Raw genomic sequence first — 22,340 nt, 5'->3', positions numbered from 1 at the left:
TTAAAAGTAAATTATTGTATTGAAATGTGATTCATGTGATCATGCATTAAAAATATGACAGTTAGGGGACTGGCATGATAGCTCAACTTGCTAATTCTCCACTTGCAAGCATCAGTACCCCGTTGCTCCACTTCCCGTCCAGTAATCTGTTTGTGGCCTAGGAAGGAAGGAGAGGATGACCCTAACTCTTGGAACCCTGTTCCTGCGTGGGAGACCCAGAAGCAGTTCCCAGCTCTTGGCTTCAGCTGCGCTCATCTCAAGCCATCGCAGCCTTTGAGAAGTGAACTAGTGGACAGAAGATCTTTATCACTGTCTCTCCTCTCTATAGATCAGCATTTCCAATAAAAATAAATAAGTCTTCAGAAAGAGTATTCAGAAGACCCCTCATATAGATAGATATGTGACAGATGGAAAAAGTTCTCAGTCATACCCTTTGGATGATTTTTTTGAACAAGCTAGACAAAATTAGAATTCACTGTTTTTTGGTTTACCTGAATTGTTCTTGAAGACACCACTTCCTCTGATCTTTCTCTGTTGGAGCTCCATTCCTGATGACAGGCAGAAGGTTTCTGACTAAAAAAAAAAAAAAATATATATATATATATTTAAATATATTAATCACATAAGTCACATGTAATATAGTAATTAATATAAAGGAGATCAAATACTATAGCATATAAATGTAGCGATAGTCATCTATATATCTATATATTTAACATATATTATATATTTAATCATATAGTGAATAAAATATATTAAATATATTTATATATTTATATATATTTAAGTATATATATATATTTTTTCTCACTAAGTCTGATTAATTAGTTACTGTGTTAAGAAAAGCAACAGATGACTTCGCTAATTTCCATGCTAAGGATTTGGTCTCCTTTCCTGTTGACTGGCTCTGTTCCTGTGACTTTGTGGCTAACAGGGCACTGCTCATAGGTATTTCTCTACTGGCCTTTCCTGTTTATCCTCATCTTACAGTCAAGGCCCTGATTGGCCTTTGGATCCAGTTTAACTTTTCAAACGTAGACAAAATGACGTTAAGACCTATAGATGGAGTCTCCAGAATAAAATACAGATTTATATCTGATGTCCTTTATCAATTTGAGAAAAATGTCAGTATTTCTGTAGCTAACAATTTTGAATACTATTATCACAACAAAATGATAAACGTTTTAGGAGACAGATATGTGTGTGCATGTACACTATGTACATGTACTAAACAGCACATAGCTCTTCATAAATATATACAATTTTTATGTGTTTAACATTTAGTTTTTAAACAGAAATAAGGCGTGCACATTTTTAAAAAAGAGAAAAAATCAGATTGCATTACTTCAGGTTCCCTCAGCTGTCATTGACATTCTTGTCATGTGGTATACAGAAATGATATTCATCTTTGCGTATTGCTCAGTTCCCAGTAATTTTTCTGAATTCTCTGATTACCTTTAATAGACTGAAATAGATCTTTTTGTATTGTCTACGCACTTGGTCATTCTGTCTCTGCAGACAGAGCACGCAATGCATCAATTTGAGTCCTTTTCCTTCTCATGTTATTTCTCCCCTGTTCACCTAGACAAGGACCTTTAGTACTATTTTGAATAAGAGGTTAATAGCAAGTATCTCTCAGCCCTTTTTCATCTTACTGGAAGTGCTTTTGTATTTCATGTTGTGTGTGCTACCTGTAGGATTGTGATAGTGATGTTTTATGAAGGTAAGTTTTTTATATTCTCAGTTGGCCTAAATGTTATATTATGAATGAGTGTTAAGTAAGATTGAGTGCTTTTTCCCAGAATCTGTTGATGATTTTTGTTCCTTTAATCAGTGCTATCCTTATGAAATTGTCCTTGTATTTCTGAGAAAAACATTACTTCTAATCTCTCCTTTTAGTTTTGCAAAGTCCTAAAACGTTTTTAAAAACTTTAAAATTTTCTTCATAAAATTCTTTAGATGGGTGATGGTATCGCTGAGAGATTGGCAGACATGACACAGTAAAATTATATTAGCCCAGGGTCAAGTTGTTAACATATTTCTACAAGTTAGTAATAAATTAACTCCAGGAAATAAATTATTTGCTTTTTAAATTATAAAATTTTATTCTTGTAATTTCCGTTATTATCCATGTTTAAAAATTATAAAATAGCACATACAATATTACGATTTTAAAATTTTTTATACACTTCTTTTACTCCTCTGTTATTTTGGATATAGTTAGTAGTTTCTCCACTCTTTTCCATGTAGTGATTGTCAAATAACTATCTACTTAATTTTTTTTAAGATTTATTTTTATTATTTTTTATTGGAAAGGTGGATATACAGAGAGGAGAGACAGAGAGGAAGATCTTCCACCCGATGATTCACTCCCCAAGTGAGCGCAACGGGCCGATGCTATGCCGATCCGAAGCCAGGAGCCTCTTCCGGGTCTCCCACGCGGGTGCAGGGTCCCAAAGCTTTGGGCCGTCCTCGACTGCTTTCCCAGGCCACAGGCAGGGAGCTGGAAGGGAAGCGGGGCTGCCGGGATTAGAACCGGCGCCCATATGGGATCCTGGGCGTGCAAGGCGAGGACGTTAACCACTTTGCGCCACCACGCTGGACCCTTAATTTTTGTTTTAAAATAAGAAAGCTTGAATTTTGAATGATCCATTTTTGTTGCAGTTGTAACACAAAAGAAGCACTGTTATTATCAGCGTAATATATAAACTATTTACTTACAATTAAGCCCTCTCCTTTTGTATTTATTATTTACCACGACACAGTTATTCCATGTATTTGAGAAGGAGTTTGCCTCAACCTGTTAAAGATAGTGTGCATAAAACCTGAAGCTAACGTCATATTTAGTGATGAAACATGAACGCATTCCAGTTAAGATGCACATGTAACATATCAAGGTACATGGGTGTGATACTTACATAGGACTCCTTTATCCAACTTCCTACGAATGGAAAGTAGTAAGAACATCTTGAATAATTTGCTTCCTGTCACTTATGGGAATGATGCGCTCCATTCCCGAACCTTGGCTTTCCTAGACCTGGTAAGCTCAGGCAACTGAAAGCTTCATGAGAGGGAAACAGTAGACGGAAGCTCTCTTTGTCTCCTCCGACTCTGCTCTCAGGATTTCTAATACGTATCCTCACTCTCTATAAAATTAAAACATTTTCTGGGTCTGGCGGTGTGGCCTAGCGGCTAAAGACCTCTCCTTGCACGCGCCCGGGATCCCATATGGATGCCGGTTCTAATCCCGGCAGCTCCACTTCCCATCATGCTCCCTGCTTGTGACCCGGGAAAGCAGTCAAGGATGGCCCAAAGCCTTGGGACCCTGCACCATGTGGGAGACCTGGAAGAGGCTCCTGGTTCCCGCCTTCAGATCAGCGCAGCACTGGCTTTTTGGTTACTTTGGGGAGTGAATCATCGGACAGAATATCTTCCTCTCTATCTGAGTTTGTAATAAAAATAAATAAAATCTTTTAAAAAATTAAAATATTGGGCCCGGCGCAATGGCGCAAGTGGTTAAGGTCCTCACCTTGCACACCCCGGGATCCCATATGGGTGCCGGTTCTATCCCGTCAGCCCCGATTCCCTTCCAGCTCCCTGCCTGTGGCCCAGGAAAGCAGTCGAGGTCGGCCCAAAGCTTTGGGACCCTGCACCTGCGTGGGAGACCTGGAAGAGGCTCCTGGCTTCGGACTGGCATAGCATCGGCCATTGCGCTCACTTGGGGAGTGAATCATCGGGTGGAAGATCTTCCTCTCTGTCTCTCCTCTCTGTATATCCGCCTTTCCAATAAAAAAATAATGAAAACAAATCTTTAAAAAAAAAAGAAGTTTGGCCCAGCATGTTTGCCTAGTGACTAAAGTTCTCACCTTGCACTTCCTGGTATCCCATATGTGTGCCAGTTCTAATCTCGGCAGCCCTGTTTCCCATCTAGCTCCCTGCTTCTGGCCTGGGAAGGCAGTCAAAGATTGGCCAAAACTTTGGGACCTACAACTGCACAGGAAACCAGAAGAAGCTCATGGCTTCAGATTGGCACAGCTCTGGCCATTGCAGCCGCTTGGGGAGAGAATCATAGGCCCGAAGATCTTCCCCTCTGTCTCTACTCCTCTCTGTATACCTGACTTTCCCCCCCCCAAAAAAAAATAATAATAGTAATAAAATAAAATCTCAAAAAAAACCAAAATTTGCGGCTACTCTATGGAATACTACATAGTCAACACAAAGAGTGGACTCTTAATTCACCATGGGGGGAGGGTTGGGAGACGGAGAGAGGGAATCCCAGTGCCTAAAAAACTGTGTCCCATAATGCAATGTAATAAAAAATAAATAAAATGAAATTAAAAAAAAAAGAACCCAGGTGGTGAGCTTTTCTTTTGTGATTAGTTTTCTGGTTTTACTATTAGATTCCTAGATGTTTTCTTCCTTGTATTTATCCACCATGAAATTTAAGAATGTTGCTGATTTATGTTTTCATGTCTTAAAGTCATTTGTGAAGTGTCTCTGTTATTTGTGTTCCAACCACAATTTCTGCTGTATAATTTTTCACTCTCATCTGAACCTCTACTTATATTTGTTTTGTTCATTTTTTTCATATTTTGGGGCATGTTCTTCACATAGATAATTGCTATTTATCTTGAAGTTCAGCATTAACACATTCTACTTATTTAGTGTTCCTGTTTATAATTCTCTATTCTGCCATGTCTAATTGGTAGTTATCCCATATAATAGTTATCATCTTTGTATCCATGCAACTAAATTCATTATCTTACTGTGTGGTCCTCAAAACTCTTTAGCCTTAATTCCTACATACCTGGGATCTCAACCCTTTGCTTTAATCCTTCAAGTAAAAATTCACCAATAGGCACATATAAGCTCTTCTGTTCCCTCGCTTCAGACTGTGACAAACCTCACCTCACATCTTTACTTTCTCAAGAGGTATTATATGCGTCCCTCACTCTAGAATAAGAAAGGTCTCCTTACCTACCTCTTTTCATTTTCGCTCTCCCATCCTCTCATTTTGGGGGATGATATTGTAATAAGTAAATTGTGCACAAATTCTCATTTTAGAATCTATTTCTTGAGATCCTAATTTTTAAAAAATCCATTATTATCATTTCTTAATTAGATTGATATTTGATACCACACTTTTCCCTTAGCATAGTGGCTTACAGAACATAATTCTTCAATCAAATTTTAAGTCTCATCATTTTCTTGGATGTATTAATCATAATTGTTTTAAAATTTGTGTCAGAAAAAAATCTGATGTATGTTGCACATACAAATCTCTTCACATCATTGCTTTTTGTATTTACTCCTTCTTATACTCCCAGGTAGTTTTTATTCACTTCTCAATATTTTATGTAAAAATTTCTCATATGTCCATGGTCCACTCCTCATCAAAATTTTATCCCTTCAAACCCTAGTTACCATGAAAATATAGATTTGTAATGTCTTCATATTCATCAATATTGTAACTGTTATTTGCAGGAGCACATAAACAGTAAAAACAACTTCAAAGTTAGATTAGGGTACATTAGTCTATCATTGTTAATTTACTAGGAATACTTTATTAAAGTAGAATTTTGTTTTCATGAAACATTTTTCTAGTATTTGGTCATTCTCTTTACTAATATAAGTGTTAGTTGAACTAGTGCTTCCTTAAACAGGGAATCCCAAGAGACAGATTTAGAACAATAAGAAGGTGAGGGATACAGAAAAATATAATCCAACAAAAGACAAATAACATGAAAACTCTCAGGTTTAAATTGTGAAGCAGGAAAAGACAAAATCCACTACAAATTTTAAAGGGAGGTATCAAAAATAAAGAGGGAAGTTCTCCTAGATTAATATAAAAAAAACAGCAGTAATCATAATAATAGTAATGAAAATAAAGGAAGAGACATATTATCTAACACGAAAGTATATCTGGAAAATTTGTCAGACTAGATCCGTTGAATCCATTAAAGTTTTAATGAAAAACATTATCTCTACAGAAAACAACGATTATTAAATTCAGGAAAAGCAACATTAGTATAAGAATGAGAAAATAATCATGGTGCACCACTTGGCTCTCACAAAGGAATTACATATTTGCATCATCATAACAATATAATTCCATTTTAAATCAAGAACAAACCTTTTATTTAACTAAAATAAAGTAATACAACTGTAGTCAAAAAAAAAGGACTATAAAAAAGAAAATCTGTTTCATAGCTTTAACAAAAGAAATACAATCAATGATGTTGTAACTTGATAATTAAGGCAATAGAATTGCATGTGTGACCCATGGAAATGTGAATACAAACACCAGAAGTCATAGCCTCAACAACCGGAAATGGGGTCTTGAGAGTGACTGCCTGGATCTCCCCTTTGCTATATCAAGTGTGTGAATTATGGTCCTGCCTCCAGTTCCAATTCCAGCTTTAGATAACATGCAGCCTGGGAGGCAGCAAATGCTGATGGCTCAGCGAGATGTCTCTTCTACCCACATGTGAGGCCAAGGTTGAACTGCAGTCCGGGCTTTGGCTGGCCCCAACACTTCCGGGTTTATGGATTGGGAAAGTCAACCAGCATTGGAGAATATCGGTCTGTCTGTCTCTGTTGCTATCTCCCTCTGTCTCTACTCCCACTTTAAATGAATATGCATAAACAATAAATTAATGAATAAATAATTTTTGAAAAAGAATTGAGAATAGTTGCCTTTGAGAAAGACACTGCAGAGTAATATCACTCCTTTAGGACATGAATGCCCTGCATTCATTTATTTCTCCATAACAAAAATTAACTAATAAACTAAAATCAGGAATAATACAAATTCAATATCTGAGTATCAATAGTTATCGAAATTTTACTCCTTGGAGGCTTTTTTAAATCTTAATTTTGAAAGGTAGAGTTAGAGATAAAGAGGGGAGAGGCAATCCATTCACTGATTCACTGTTTGAAAAGGCCACAAACCCCAAGCTGGTCAGCCTGAAACCATGAGCCTGGATCATGATCCGCGTCTCCTGTGTGGGAGGGATTCATGTACTTGGACCACCTTCTGCTTTCCCAGGCAGATTAGCAGGGATCTGGACTGGAAGTAGAGCAGCCAGGACTAAAACTGGGGTTCAAATGGGATTCTGGTGATGCAGGCAGCAGTTTAACCTGTTGTGCCACAACACTGGCGCTTTCTGGGGAATTTTAACTGTGTCTCTGTTCTCTTACTTAGATGTCTTCTTAAGGATGCTGTTCCGGAGACACATGAGTATGGTTTCACAACGATCATAAGTGTGGTGGTTAAAAAAAAAAAAAAAAGGACACATTCCTTGGATTTGTGAGCATCTTATCCAAAACTGAGAGTCCATTTACCAAATTACAGCCACTCTTGTTTTGCTGACTATCTCTGCCTTGCTGTGCGTTAGTGATCTAAAGCATGAACGGGAGTTAAGGAAGAAATGGGATCTCCTAATTACTAAGGCCAGAGTGTCTGCTGTGGTGTTCAGCAGTCCTCTTCCCTTCACTAGTTACCAGCTCCACTGCTTACATTTTACCCTCCGTCCTCTCTGTACGCTTTCCTCTCAAGATGCAAATGTGCACAAACAATGCTACGTCGGCAGTCCGCCAAGAGACACGGGGCTGCCTAAAGGAGATGCTTAGTGACAAGGAGAACAATACACATTATGGAAAATAAATAACTCCTTATTTATCTTTTTGATTAAATAAAAAAATTTTTAAGTAAATGAAGACAGACATAAACCCATCAAATTCTACACACGGTATTGCTAACAATATTTTGGAGAATGAGTAGAAAAAATGAATAAAATCATTGGACTACCACCATTTTAAAAAGTGAAAAAGAATTACCCTGGAAACGACAACTCTATAAGCTTAATTTTAGTATCAGGAAAATGCTAACATAATGCAGTAAAAAAAATCTTATTAATTCTTAACACAGGGGAGCAGAGAAGGGAACAAAATCAGAATTGCAATTAACTTACTTGAGATTATCTAAATTTTTTTTTATTAAAATAACGGAGCATCTAGATATCTGGGGACTAGCAGTGCTTTTGCTATCCTAAATAAGCCAATATTGGATTAATAAGGTTTTCTGTTAATATAACCACAAAGTTGCAAATGCATGAAAGAAAATGGCATTCTGGATAAATTGGCTTTTACAAGAAAAAAAAAACTATTTTTAAGTATAAAAAGTAAGGCTTTGTAACAAACCAAAGCCACTGCACAGCCCTGTGCCAATTATCTCACAACAGATTTTAAAACTTAAAATGCAACTCATTATTTAGGAGAAAATCTCCAACACTAAAGAGTTTTCTAGCAACAAGCAACAATGCTCATAAGCCAAGAAACTGTGATAAATATTTTACTACAATAAGTAAAACATCCGCAAAAAATTTTAACTTTGGCCATTGGCTAAATGTGCAAGTCCCACATCAACAATCATATGAGTGGCACACAAAAATAAGCAAGATTAAAAAAATGAGTGTAAGGCCCAGCTGGATGGCTCAGTGGCTAAATCCTCAGCTTCCAAGCACCGGGATCTCCTGTGGGAGTTGGTTCATGTCCCAGAAGCTCCACTTCCCTTGGGACTCTTCACCCATGTGGGAGACCTGAAGAAGCTCCTTGCTTTGGGCTTTAGATTGGCTCATGCCTTGCTGTTGTGGCCACTTGCAAAGTGAACCAGCAGATGGAAGATATATATTTTCTCCATCTCTCCTCCCAGAAAAAAAAAAAAAAAATCTGCCTATCTACTAAAAAAAAAAATCTTAAAAAAAAAGAGCTTAACACTGAATGATTGTTTTGGGATTAGCATTTCACAGCACTTCACTATCAAATTCTTATACAAGGGCCCAATTATGAAATGCTCTTATATTCCTAAAACTTTATCAGATTGAACTGCAAACATGTTTTTTTTTTTAAAAATTTATTTTTATTATTTTTTCATTGGAAAGGCGAATATACAGAGAGGAGAGACAGAGAGGAAGATCTTCCGTCCGATGATTCACTCCCCAAGTGAGCGCAACAGGCCGATACTATGCCAGTCCGAAGCCAGGAGCCTCTTCCGGGTCTCCCACGCTGGTGCAGGGTCCCAAAGCTTTGGACCATCCTCGACTGCTTTCCCGGGCCACAGGCAGGGAGCTGGAAGGGAAGCGGGGCTGCCGGGATTAGAACCGGCGCCCATATGGGATCCCGGGCATGCAAGGCGAGGACCTTAACCACTTGCGCCACCGTGCCTAAGCCCGCAAACATGTTTTTATAACCATTTGTACACATATGTGTTTAGCAGCCTAGTTATAACTACCCAATCCAGAAGCAATCTATATTACTTCTAATAGGAATATGCATATATTAGTACATAGTAGCCATCCATACACTAGAACAATGCTCAAATATGTAAAAAAAATAAACTACTGATTCATGCAACAACATAAACAAACATATTACTAAGTGAAAGGCAAGTCTGATAGGCCTTATGTTTAAGGTTTCAATTGTAAAATATTTTTCAAAAGGCAAAACCAGACTAAGTCAGTGTGAGGAATTTGGAGGATCAGTTATGTGTGACATAAATTTTTCAAAAGATTTACTTATTTTATTGGAAGGTCAGATATACAGAGAGGAAGATCTTTCATTTGCTGGTTCATTCCCCAAGTGGCCACAACAGCCTTGGATGAGCCGATCCGAAGCCAGGAACCAGGATCCTTTTTTGGGTCTACCATGTGAGTGCAGGGTCCCTAGGCTTTGGGCCGTCCTCGACTGCTTTCATACGCCACAAGCAGGGAGTTGGATGGGAATCAGGATGGCCAGGACTAGAACTGGCACCCACATGAGATCCCGGCAGCGGTCAAGGTGAGGACTTAAGCCGCTAGGCTACTGCGCCAGGCCATACATATTTTTATAGAAGTGAAATAATATTGTTTGATACTATAATAATTGATCCATGACATTATTGTAGATTGGATCCCATAGAACTTTACAGCACAGAATGAGCCTTAATATGACCAAATTAAAAGGGAAATCATGGGAGTGGCACTGATTGAGGCATCAGTTGTGATATTGGAATCCAGCATCACACTGCTCATTTGGATCTTGGCTACCAATGTAGCTTTGTGATACTGCACCTGGAAAGGCAGCAGCAGATGACTCAAACACTTCAGATTTGACCATTGGGAGGTCATAATGAAGTTTCTGATTTCTGGCTTCAGCTTCCTGGCCCAGATTCAGCTGTTTTGGTCATTTGCGGAATGAACCAATGGATAGGAGATATTATCTTTCTCTCCTCCTTCTCTTCTCCCCTCCTCTCCTTCTTTCTTCCTCTCTTTCTCTCCTTCCTTTCCTCTGCTTTGATTCCCTTCTTCCCCACCCACTCTACCTTTTTCTTTCTCTTTCAAACATTTCTTTCAAAAAAGATTAGGGGTCAAGTGATAAGGGGATCCCCTCAGAGAATACAGATTGACAAAAACATTTATCTATAAATAATTACAATTTATCAACTAAGTAAAAACCAGTAAACAAAAGAAGGTTTGAGTGTGGGTGGGTGGGATTGACTATAGTGGACCAAAACCCAAGACCAATGTCCCATATCAGAGTTCGGTTTTGAATCCAAGCCCCTGTGCATCAGATCCAGCTTGCTGTTAATGTGCACAGGAAGGCAGCATCACAGCCTAGGAACCAGAGGGAAGGGGAATAGTTTAGGAAATAGAATCAATCTCTCTAAGTCCATCTCTCTCACCCCATCTTCTCCCTTTTTTATCTGCTTTTGGGAAAAATAAATCTTTTTAAAGATGCTCATAGAATTATTTTTCTTGCTCAAAAATGTTGATTCTTTGGGGTAACAGGTTTTTCATTAAAATGTTAACTTCAGTAAGCTTTAGAAAAAATTGGAATGAACCTAGTGGTAATTTAGTTGGAGAGAAAAATATGAAGTATTATGATGATTTCATTTAAAAGTGTTTTTGACAAACACAGATAAATATGCTAGCATGCCATATAAACTTCCTGTCTCATTCACCTGAGAGGACCAAGATGTACAATATACACATTTTGTACCTATATCTTATTTTCTAATGTCATTTTCCAGGAAAAGGTACCACAGATCCTTGCATACATGGCTGATTATGACTAGGCCAGGAGAAAAAATAAAATGAAACTTTGTCTTCTTGGCTAAAAAATGAGTGGCAGAAAAAACGAACAAAATCTAAGCAAAATAAATGAAACCTAAGTGGCCAGATGTACAACAACATAAGCAAATACATGATCACAGACAAACATGTAGCAAAACGTTTGAGAAATTTCTCACCACCTGAGAAACTTGTGTCTCAGACTGGCGAGTATGGTTCAAGGCCAACCTCATTCAGGTTCAATCTAGCTTTCTTCTAGTGCATATGTTGGAAGGCACTAGATGATGGTTCTAGTTCTTGGATTTTTGACTCAAATGGAGACTAAAATGGAGTCTTGGCACCTAGTTTTCTACTAGCTCAGCCATGGCTGCTGCTGGCATTTGGAGAATCAATTGGGAAATGGAAAACATCTGTTTCACTTTCTGCCTTTTCAGTAAAAGATAAAATAAAGATAAAATAACACATAAAAAATCTGAAAAGTGACAGTGTTAAATTATAACCAAAAATATAAAATATACACTATTCCACAAACCTCAATAAACAAATAAATTACATATAAACTGGAAAGAAGAGACAAATTCCCTATGCAAAAGAACTTCAAATAATATGTATTGATATGCCATCCCAAGAAAGTGGAATATGTCTTTCTCTAAGGTTGAACTGGACTTAAGTGTTTTCCTTACAAACAATTCAGAGCCAAGAGTGCAAAGAAACAAGCAACTTTACTATGTAGAAATCAGTCAAAATTCAATTCAGCCAGGTGATTGAGTACAGCATAAGCAGTATTACATTGTCAGTAAGTATCTATCTTCCACATAACATCATAAGTGCACTTTACCACTGTGAGGTACAACTGAATATACATTAACCCAGTTGAACCAGAAGAAAAGCATTAGACAGATCCCGAGACAGAGCTCAGAATGGATGGCTCAGAAAGAGACTCTGACAAGCCTGTCCTTGTAGAGGTCCCAGTGTAAACAGCTTTATACATACTACAGCCACTTCCTAGGAGCTTATGGAAGCCATGTGAGAGACCAGCGTGCCTTCTCTTGCTACAACTGTAACACAAACCACATTGAAGAAGGACAGAATGGCCAGGGTTAACCCTACCCCAGTGCCAAGTAGTGTGGCAGGGACAAATGCTGCTCATTGGGGAGAAGGAGAGCAAACTGAATCCTGGCGTTGAGCCAAATGTGGAAAAATTCATTTGGACTAAGTTGTCATTGCCATTCCTCTCCTCACTTCTGGCAGAAGGAATACCCTAGCCATGCACACAGGCTAGGAGAGAGAATTTAGGATTATGTTTTGGAGCTGAAAGACAGCACCTAATAAAATCCAAAGCTCTCTACCACCCTAGCTGATGCTTACAGACTGAGCCTCTAGACTTGCCTGGCATCAGGACAACTTGAGATCCAATAGATCAGGCTCACTTTGGAGGTTGTTACTCTCCTTTCCAGATCCTGGAGGGTATCTGAATTTTGTGGGACTCAGGGACTATAGGACCCAGTTGGCACCAACCAGACACCAATCTGAGAAACCAGAGCCTACAACAATCACTGTCTGCCAATTTTGATCAGAGGGCAAGTGATCAAGGGACTGTGTGAGAATTAGTTCTGGGCATGTAAAGGCCAACACTGGGCAGATCCTAATAACTTTCGTCCTCAGGCCAGCACCTCTGGACAGTCTTTGGACTTACTTTGACTTCAGATGAAGACCTGCACCCTAAGGAGACAAACTGATGTGCATCACCACCAGATTCTCATAGATCTGCTATGTACACCTAAGATTGCATATGGCTGAGTGGCTGGGACACCCACATGTGACTCACCTCGACTTGCTAGAAGAACTTAGGAGCTGCCACTATCACCCTTGTATAACCTTGCACAGATGGTAAGGAATCATGGGACTATTTTGCAACTCAGGCCCAGGGTGATACAAATTTAAAATCGAGCAGATTCTAAAGGTCCCTTTCCCAGCACAGTGCTGTAGACAGAGCTTCTGAATCTGCTCCCATGACCATTGGAGTTCCACATTCTGTTCCAGCAGTGAGCAGTGTTCTTCTCCAGCGAGCATCACCAGTGGCTGACACATGCAGCACCTGGCAGAGAGCAATGCAGCAGTACACAGACCAAAGCCCACCTCAGCAGAGCAGCAGAACTGACTGCTTAGAGTTTCAGTAGAAGACAGTCTATAAAATACTAACACCCTCAAAATGAACAAGGTTATCAAAAATAAAGTCTAAAGAAAGAGAGTTGTTAAAACAAAACAAAACAAAACAAAAAACACATGCAGCTAATGCTAATAAGTGCTTAGACTGGACCTAGAAAATAAAAAGCACATGAGAGGGATAAGTGTTTGATGCAGCAACTAAGAGAACCGTTAGGATGCTCATATTCCACATTACAGTACCAGGGTTCAAGTTCTGCTCCCAGTGCTGACTGTCAATATGAACCCTTAGAGGGAGCAGATGATGTCTGGTTCAAGTATGTAGGTCCCTGTCAACCACATGGGAGACCCAAATAGAGTTCCTGGATTTAACCTGTTCCAGTGTGGGTTGTTGTAGGCATTTTTAGAGTGAACAGGTGGTTATGAAATCTGTCTGTCTGTATACATATTTCTCTTATACTTTATCAAATAATTAAATAAGAAAGCCACATAGTTTTAAAAGGGATTATTTTCAATCATAATAGTATCAGTACAATTTCAATAATTGAAACACATACACTATATGAATGCAATATATTACTATTAGTAGATTCCTAAAATATGTTAACCTACTTTTATCTTTGATGATCATATCGCTGTTTTGTTTTTCCTTTTTTTCTGAAACACAGGACGTTGAAAGGAGAATGTTTCATAAAATTTGGAGTCCTTCATTAACAGGGCACAACATAACAATACTTGGATACAACTGTGTTATTGTCAGCTCCACAAAATGGAGGATTATTGAGCATTCTCTGTGCCACCTTTGAAATTTCTCTGTTAATCTAAAACTATTCTAGATAAGATTTACTTTTTACATAAAAAAATTAAGGGATACAGAGAGCAGTACTGTTTGGTTTCCACCTGCCTCCACTTGCAGTTGCAGCATTCTATAAAGAACCACCAGTTCAAGACCAGGCTACTCTACAACCAATCCATCTCCATGACAATAAGTCCGGGAAAGTGGATCTCCTGAGTTCTTAGGCCCCCCGCTGGTTACAGGAGAGACTTAGATGGACTTCCAGCCTCCTGACTGGCCTGGTCCAGCCATGACAAAGATGGTCCTTTTGGAAGTAAGCCAGCAGATAGAAAATCTTTCCCTCTCACCCTCTATCATTCTGCCTTTCAAATAAATAAAATAACTTCTTAAAAATGATGATGTATAATGGAATATCTTCAGGAGGTATTATGAAAGTAAGAAGTACATGATTACACCTAACATTCTACTTTTAGTGAAAGAAAATATATGGTGGTGCGGAATGTGAATATATGGTTTTTGTGAAAACTGGGCTGAAAGACTAATAAAAGTGGTAACCTATAGGGAAAAAGAGGAAGGGAACGGGATTAGGTAAAACTGTCAAAGTTAGAATTCTCTTAATATATTTTGCATTTAATTTTGAAACTATGTAATTGTTTTGCATAATTCAAAAAGGAAATTTAATTTTTGAAAAGCTAAGCAATCCCTAAAATCAATGCAAGCTGGAACCAATGAGCCTTGCTGTGTATCAAACTGTTTGCACAGCCATACATACATTATTTCAAAGAATTAGAGTTGTTCCGACCTAGTAAGAGGCATTCTTTAAAAAAAAGCATGAAGTTGCCTGAATTATTACCTTTTACTTTTTCCTTGATAATCACATTGGTGATATCATATTGAAATAACAAAGGGGAAAGGGAGTGAGCGTCATCAGACTTAATGAGTGTTGTCAACAGGACATGGCACAAAGAGAGCTGGGTAAATAAAAGACTCTGTTACACTCAGCTCCAAAAGAGTCATTGGCCATGTAGGGCCACATTGGAAGGTAGTTCAGGTCAGGGAAACAGCAAGCGTGAGTAGCAAACTATGCAACTGAAACAGGATGAATATCCAGGAACTATAAAGAGATCAAGAAGCTCAACAACAACAAATGAAACAATCCAGTTAAGAAAAGGGCCAAGAGCATGAATAGGCAATTGTTTCCAATTATGAAATTTAAACCGCCCTAAGACACATGAAAAATTCTCAGGATCACTAGGCATTAGTGAAACCCAAATAAAAACTCTGGTGAGATTTCATTCTAAGTTTATTATCCAAAAATCAAAAAGTGGTAAGTGCTGGTGAAGATGTGGTAAAAGGATACCTAATCTATTCGTGGTGGGAATGTTAACCAGTGCAGTCATTATGAAAAATATAGAGAGTGCTCAAGACCTGAAAATAGGTCTGTCATATTAGCCAGGCAGCCCATTGCTGAGAATTCCCCCAAACAAAATAATATAAGCACATGAAAGAGTTATGCATATCCCCATGTCTATTGCAGCTCAATCCCCAATAGCTAAGATACAGAATCAACCCTGATGCCCATCAGCTGATAAATATATAGCATAAATTGATAAAAATACGAAGTGTGTGTATACACATTCATACATATACATATATATCACTCCTTGTATGTGTGCATATATACAAATACAAATACACGTGCATACATGAATATATACATACAGACATACCAAGAAATACTATCCCTTTATAAAAAGGAACAAAATTTTGTCTTTTACTACTAAACACATGCAATTGGAAACCATTATACCTAGTGATATAAACCAATCCTAACAGGACAAATTTCATATTTTTCCCCTTATCTGTTTCTATGAGTACTCAAACAGAAAACAATATAAATGTATTCCTTGGAAGATTATCTCTCAAATCAAAATAATTTCTTTTCCTTTTTAAGAAGACTTATTTATTATTCTTATTGGAAAGGCAGATTTTTTTTTTCCTTTTTTACAGAGAGGAGAGACAGAAAAATAGATCTTTCATCTGCTGGTTCACTTCCCACGTGGCCACAGCAGTCAGAGTTGAGTTGATTCAATACCAGAAGCAGAAACTACTTCTGAGTCTCCCACATGGGTTCAGGGTCCCAAGGCTTTGGGCCATCTTCTACTGCTGTCCCAGGCCACAGGCAGAGAACTGGAAGGGAAGTGGAGCCGCCAAGACATAAACCGGCACTCATATGGGATCTTGGCTTAAGAAAAGAGAGAGGATTAGCCTATTGAGGGAGCTATTGTGCCAAGTTCAAGAGTTACATAATTTTATGCTCACATGAAATAGAATAGAACTATAAATAAGAATTTCTAGAGATACATAATTACTGAAAGAAACTAATGTAACTATCATTGGAGGATCAGTAAACAAAGTAAAACTACATTGAGAAATTGAAGTTATAAGTACAATTATGAATGTTATGATGACATATTTGTATTTCAACACTGAAACACTGAAAATACTTTGGTATTTATTTTCAAGAATCTATGAAACACATTAACAGGTAAGAGTTAGAGTTTTTAATCATAAATGCAGAGAGAAGAAAGTAAATACTTATTGAGTCACTGTAGAATTAAGCTAGAAATGAATATGAAGTTAATAATATCTTTTGAACTAAAGAATTCTCCAGAAATGTTACTGAATCAAAGAAGCAAGTTAACTAATAAGCCACTTAGGAAATGGTCAATGCAATCATTATTTCTTAAAATATGGAGAATAGACTATTCTCCAATATTCATGCTCTCTCTCTTATTAATTTCGTTTTAAAGATTTATTGACTGGGGGAATCAAGAGTGATCCTGACAACCTCTTAACAGGAGTTCAAATGCACAGAGCAAGGGGAAACTCCAGAGTGGAACAAGCAGAGAGGAGGAGGCTTGTATCCCAACCCTGGAGACTCCCGGATCCTCACCAAGGAATATCAGTATGGGCACCGAGGACTACATGCCAACTGCCAAGGAGACCACAGGGCATTGGACTGCCCTTAAAGGCCAAGAACTCTGAGGTTGTCCACTCCCTCTTGGATCTCCCACATGGCATAGAAGATACCGAGATCCTTTCTCACAGGATCTAATGTCATCGGAACAATAGCTAGGAGCCCTGAGCAGACCTCAGAAACAGAACAGTAAACTCTCTTTGGGACTCAGGAGGGGAACTTTCTTTGGTTCTTACTTAGTTCCAACTTTGGATCCCCACCCTATCTTGCAATGACCATCAGGGTCGCTCTGGAACTCCCCACTCCACCCCCCACAATTAAATTAGAGTAGACAGATAGAGAACAACATGGAAATCTTAGAACCAGACAGGAAACGGTCAACAGGGACTCACATATGCCTTACTAAGTAGGACACAAAGATAAATTACTCCTCACTAAGGCATTGAAGATTTTTCTGCACACCCCTCCTAAAACTGTTCTGCACTTCAACAGTTGACATATGCTTTGTTAGAGTTATAAGCCAGTTTAGACCATCCTAAAATCTGCCAAGTTCAGTAAAAATTATGGTTCAACACTATAAACTGCTAAACACTAAAATGAAAATAGACACGAGACAGCTGAATAGTACTCTTTAGCCATTTTAAGGTGTATAGCAGCCGGTTGTGTATAAACTAAAATTGAAATGTCAATGAAGTAGTTGCAGGATGTGGTTAAGAACTTGCATTTTCTAACATATTGGTCACTCAATACCATGTCAATTAACTAAAAAAATAAAAAGACTTATTGACTGATATAATCGTTAAAAAGCAGAGAGATAGGCAGAATAAGAGGGAGAAGCAGAAAGAGAGAAATCTTCCATTTACTGCTTCATTTCCAAAATGATCACTACAACCCATGCTGGGCCAGATCAAAACCAAAAGTCAGGAACTCCATGCTGGATTCCTGCCTGGGTGCACAAGCCCAAGTACTTGGTCATCTTCCACTGGCATCCCAAGCACATAAGCAAGAAGTTGGATTAGGAAGCATAATAGCCACATACTTAAATTAGTGCTTCAATATGGACATGCTAGCATCTAAAATAACAGCTTAACACTGGGAGCCATAATGCCAGCCCAGGGCTTACTTAAATTTAGATTTTTTTAAGATACATATAAAACATTGCACATTTTATGGGATGTTATGTGATATTTTTATATGTTCATATTTTGCAGTGTTCAACACGGTGAATATATCTACCTCCTCAAATATTTAACATTTATTTTTGGTAACTATATCCAAAATTTCATCTTATAGTTTTTTTTTTAAAGAGAAATATATAATGAAGTTATCCATAGTCACTCTATTGTGCAATAGAACTGCAGAACTTGTTAGTCTTATTTGAATGAAAATTAAGGTGCTTTAACCAACCTTCCCCTTTTTGTGTGTGTGTTCCTTTCCCTCTCCAGTTTCCAATAATTCTTATTATCCTTTTAAATTCTTTGAGATCACTTTTTATCTTATCCTCTACATCTGGGTAAATCATGTGATATTTGTTTTTCTGTGCTTAATTATTTCACTTAACACAATGACCTCTTGGTGTATACATGGTGTTGCAAAAGAAAAGGTTCTATCCCTTCTTGACGGGTGAATAGCCTCCCAAAGTGTGTTTGTAACACATTTTCTCTGTTGTTTTATAACTTGATGAACATTCAGATTATTTCAATGACTTGGTTTTGATGAATAGTATTAGAATAAATATGGAGAGCAAATGTCTCTTCAGCTGATTTCATTTTTCGTGGATATATATCCCGGAGAAGGATGCAGGATCATATATGTGGCAGTCTTATTGCAGTTTTTTTCGCCCCCCCCCATGGGCCTTTATATAGTTTTATAAAATGGCTGTATTAATTACAGCCCCACCTACAGCAATGGGTAGAAATGTATAATCTTATCAATGTCTGGGGTTTTTTTTTGGTCTTTTGTAGTTATAACTAGTCATACTAGAGTGACATGTTATTGCCATGTGGGTTTTATTTGCATTTGCCTTACAAATAGTGATGTTGAGAATTTTTTTTTTGTCATGTGTATGTTAGCCATTTACACGTTTTCCTTTAAGGGATGTCTTGAAATCTACTGCTCATTTAAAAATTGGATTATGGGGTTGCAAAAGTCCTCTCATAGGCTGATTTCATTTTATTTATGTAAATTATCAGCAGTGGGCTTGATCTGGTAGATCTATTTTTTTCTTTAAATTTACTTTTTATTTATTTACCTATTTATTTAGAAAGGCCAGGAGCCTCTTCTGGGTCTCAGCTGGGATAATAGCACATGCAAGGTGAGGATTTAGGCATTGAGCCATTGTGCTGGGCTTGGTAGACTTAGTTTTTAATATCTGAGGACTTCTCATACTCTTTTCTGTAGTAGTGGTACTAGTTTACATTCCCATCAAGATTGGATTAGGTACCTTAGCCCTCACATCCTCACCAGTATTTATTAGTTTTGGGTTTTTGATGATTGTCATTTTAATTGGGGAAGAGTTAAACCTCATTAAGTCTTTATGTGTTTTTCTCTGTTGGCTAATGATGCCGAGTTTCCCATGTATCTTATACTAATTTGGAATCCATCTTTTGAAAATCACCTCGTCATGTCATTTGCTCATAAATATGGAGACTAGTAGGTTCAGTGAAATAAGCCAGTCCCACAAAACAAGTATTATATTCTCACTGATATAAGACAACTTTCAGGCAAAATACAAACAGGTATATAGGTTAACCAAGTATACACGTATATTCTCATAGATGAACTATACAATGGAGACTATCACACTGGAAACTGAATATATATGTTGCATTATGCATCTTCATTCCCAAATAAAAGGAAGACTCCAAGTAAAACAGTGTCTACCTTTGACTATACCTACAGTGCCATCATGCACTTAAATAGCAGAATGTTAAACTTGTGTTACTAAAGGACTATGTTGGGAGGAGATAAAAAAGGGAGGGAGTGGGTAATCTTATCCTGCAAAACTACTATAGAAAATAATTACAACAATAGTAAAAAAAGAAATTGGAACAGACACTCATAAGGGATGCTGGTGCTGGCAGGTGGAAAATTAGCTTGTTGAGCCACCACACTGGTACCTCCACTTGATTATTGCTCCTTCTTCATTTGATGTGATTTATGGATTGTTTTTATATGTACAATCATCCTTGCATTCCTGGGATAAATACCAGTTGCCATGATGAACAATATTTTTAGTTTACTTTTAAATCAATTTGTTAGTTTGTTGTTGATGATTTTTGCATCCATGTTCAGTAAGAATATAGGCCTACATCTTTCCTTAACTCCTATGACTTAGTCTTGTTCTGTTTTCAAGGAAATGCTTGTCTCACAGAATGAAAGGTGAACTTTATCACTTAGGGTTTTCAAATAATTTTTTGCGAAAGGTTATTAATGTCTTCTTTAAATATTTTCACTATTCAAAAGTGAATCCACCTGGTTTGCTTTGATGGGAAAACTTGCATTATTGATTCAATATCACTACTCATTATGGGTATGTTGACTACTTTATCACTTAATGATTAAATCTTGGCAAGATATTTGTACCCAGGAATTTGTCTATTGTGCCTAGGGTATTAATTTTGTTATAATAAAATTGCTAATAATAATCTCGTAACAATGCCTTTTATTCCCTTACTAAACATTTTTTGAATCTCATTTTAAGAATGTCATTTTCAAAGTTTTTAATATTGTTGCTATTGTATTGTGTTTAGAAGAAATATTTGTTCTGATTTAAATGATTTTTCACTTCATTGAGGATTTTTAGTGACCTGCCATGTGATCTCTCCTACAGAATTTTCCAATGTGCTGATCATACAAAAATGTTTGTCCCCTACTCAGGTGTTGGCTGGAATATTCTGTAGGTTGCTGTTAGGTCTAATTTACCTAAGGTAGAATTTAATTTCTTATTCTTTTTAAAATTTCCTTCTTGATAATATGTCTTTTCTGAAAATACTACATTTGTAGTCCATATTTTGAATTTAATGTACCTGTTCCTATACTCTGTCTTGGCATTTCACTGTAGTTGCTATTTTTAATTGTATTATTATTTAGTTTACACACTAAAGTTATGAATGGCTTATCCACTTGGCTTACAGCATATAATTATTATACATTTGTATAGCTACTCTTACCAGTGGATTTTTTTTCTAATGTTTTTTTCTTAGTTGTGAGTCTTTTTATTTCAGTTTGAACAACTCCCTTTATTATTTCTTGAAGACAGTTCTGGTGGTGATATGTGGTGTCTGGAAATATGTTTTATCTTTCCCTCATATTGGAAAGATAGCTTTTCTGGGTACAATTTTTGCAGTTGGAAATTTGTTTTCTCCTTTTAATACTGTGAAAATCTCATCCCACTTTCTCCTGGCTTGTGAAGTTTCTTCGAATAAGTCTGAAATCAGGTTAATTGGGATCTCTTTAAGTGTTGTATGTTTTTCTCCTGCAGCTTTGAAATTTCTCTTTATTTTGGATGTTGTAAATCTTGACTATAATTTGCCTTACAGTAAACTTGGCTAGTTTAAATTTAACTGCTGTCCTTTGACCAACCTATAGCTGGGTAGTTCTAGCTGACTGTGTGCTCTGAAGTATTCTACAGTCATCTAATTCAAAATGAGTTCTGGCCCACCTGCAAGTGAGGGTGGGTGGGTAGCTAAGCCCCATAGGAAGAGGAGCTTGGCAGGGGCTTGGGTGGGGTGTCTAGTTCTTTCTTGACCCCCATGGCAACGAGGCTGTCCAGGTAGCTCAGCCCCTGGGAGGAAGAGCCTGGTTGAGGATTGAATGGATCCCCTAGGCCCTTTTTGGCCATCAAGCATGATGAGGCTGGCCAGGCAGCTCAGCAACAGCGTAAGGGAACTTGGAAGGGGGCTTGTGTGGAGTGGCCCTTATCGGCCCCCATGTGCAATGCTGGCTGGATGGCTCAGCCTTGGAGGCTGTAGAGCGCTGTGAGGGCTTGGGATAGGTAGCATAGGCACCAAAGGCTCTGGGCCAAGCCCTTGAGCCACTTGGCAGCTTTCTCTGGCAGCTTGAGGTGAGTGCATGTGAGGACTAAAGGGCTCACACTCAGTTGAATAAGAAGTACAGAGGGAATATCATTGACAGGCCACTGTACTTGTAGGAAAATGAGGGGGCTGAAACCAAGAGGTTTGGAGAGGGGACAGAGAGGACCATTAAGGGTCAGACCAAAGCACTATCACATGTGGGAGAACTGAGCTGGGGTACTTAGCATAGACCACCACCAAACACCACCCACCAG

This window comes from Ochotona curzoniae, unplaced genomic scaffold, assembly GCF_017591425.1.
Source record: "Ochotona curzoniae isolate NIBS_2020 unplaced genomic scaffold, NIBS_Ocur_1.0 contig_4093, whole genome shotgun sequence".
Lineage (NCBI taxonomy): Eukaryota > Metazoa > Chordata > Mammalia > Lagomorpha > Ochotonidae > Ochotona > Ochotona curzoniae.
Note: the sequence above shows the minus strand (reverse complement) of the source record.